We start from the raw sequence: 2006 nt of genomic DNA on the forward strand, positions 1-2006 counted from the left end.
CCCATGAATAGAAATGGAGGTGCTATGCAAATGCAGTGCATGAATATGTGCCCCACCCTACTGGGTGTGTGCAATGTGGAGGCACTATCCAAAACAACATGTGTCCCAATCAATCAACTTTCTTCTCAATTTCCCCAATTTTCAGAAAATTACAGAAGCAGAGACACTGTTTATGAATCAAAGTAGAAGAACACTAGACAGTTATGGCGGCACATAATGATCATGTCCCATAGGGACTCTTTCTTAAGGCACGCCTCCTGCAGCAGCAGGCGTGCTCATCAGATCATTCTGCATGACGAGGCTGCTATACGCCTTATCATCATCGTCCATCTGCATTTGCTGCTGCTGCTGCGCCTGGCGCTGCTGGAGCTCCTGCAGGTGAAATGCAGCGGACGGGGACGGGTGGTTGATGCGCTGGATGATCTCGGCCTGTGCGACGGGCCAGCTGCACCTGGAGCTGGGAGACCTGCTGCTGGAGGTAGGAGATGGCGCCGGCGCATCCGTAGACGGGGTCCCGCATCCGCGCTGTGGCCTCGTACACCAGGCTGCTCACGGCATCAGCCCGCTGCGCCGCAGGGAGCTCCTGCAGCATCTTGCTCACGTTGCTGGCGCCGAAGACCCGGTGCACGGTGGCGAACCGGTGGGGGTCCTCCGGCGGGAAGTAAGGCGCAAACACGCAGTCCCTGGCACACCGCCGCCGCAGGAGCTTGCATGACGCGCACGGCGTGGCGCTGCTCCCGGTCTGAGCCCCGGCCATGGCAGTGCTTTCCTCTTTGCTACGGGCTTAGAGAAGAGAAGAGAAGGGAAGATAGAGCAATGGATGGAGATGGCTGCAAAGGGGGAGGGTGATGGGTGCAGAGCTAGGCCTTTTTATAGAGGAAGCAGCCAGCAAGGAAGAAAGATGGAGGCTAAGCTAAAGCTAGGTGTCAATGAGGGAGGTTATTTGTTAGTTAATTCCACGCACACACTCGTTAATCAGGACAAGCAAACAAACAAGCATGATAAACTAGTTTATGTGATGGTATTGTGCTAATTAATGAGCTCTGTCATCTTGCTTGCTGGATCACATTCATCTAGCATAGAATAGGTGTAGAGCCATGTACCTACTGTACTGCATGCAGTGTGTGTAAAGGCTTCCTGCCTTGTTTGTCTGTATTTAGCAGCAAAGGTTGATTATTAGCTAGTAATCTATCTATCTATGCACCAATGGCCGTTATGTTCTGGCAATTCTGCTCACCATTCACTTCACGCGGCACCGCCACACTTAGCTGGCTGTAGAGCCTGGATCAATATTTGACCCTGCATGTCATGCAACGTTCAGAGTTGACCTTCCATTACATGAAACACACTCATAGATTAATTATCATTGCTGGTCTGATCCGTCTGACGCATGCTGTTTAACATGTACTTCGTTTAATTAAAACCTGGCTTCCCCGCATAAATGAGGCGAAGATCGAAGACTTAGCACACACATGCATTAATTAGAGAGGAAGAAGTGTTGCTAGCTAGAGCCTAGAGGTGAATAATTATCAAGTCGGCAAGGGAAATGGCGGGGCTCGACGTGAGGATGTCTGTTTCACTCTTCTCTACAAATTGGTGAGGTGGATGTGCTACTACTAGCTTCAATTCAATCTTCAATGCTAATCAACTACAGTACTGGTACTAGTAATCAAATGGAGTACATACAGTGTGGGAAAACAACACATACCAGTATTTGTTTATCTTTATCCCATACGCATATTAATTATTAAATCAAGCCAAGACCAGGAGAAAACCTGACACGTATGTACGCCCTAGAACAGTGGTACTAACATCATCATGCCGACGGACAATGAGAGATTGGGGATTTGTCCTGCACTAGAACTGTACAGCTACATCATCGTATAGAAGCAATTTCTATAATATACTCCCTCCGGTCCCTTTTTAGTCTGCATATTAACTTTGTTCAAAGTCAAAGTATCTCTACTTTGATCAAATTTATAGAAACATGTATCAACATTCATAGT

General features: G+C 48.2%; 1 pseudogene; it reads right to left on the minus strand.

Moving 5' to 3' along the window:
• Positions 1-243: 243 nt before the first annotated feature.
• LOC123422394 lies at positions 244-974 on the minus strand (annotated as a pseudogene).
• Between the last annotated feature and the right edge of the window lie 1032 nt (positions 975-2006).

The sequence above is a fragment of the Hordeum vulgare genome, unplaced genomic scaffold (assembly GCF_904849725.1).
Source record: "Hordeum vulgare subsp. vulgare unplaced genomic scaffold, MorexV3_pseudomolecules_assembly, whole genome shotgun sequence".
NCBI classification, from domain to species: domain Eukaryota; kingdom Viridiplantae; phylum Streptophyta; class Magnoliopsida; order Poales; family Poaceae; genus Hordeum; species Hordeum vulgare.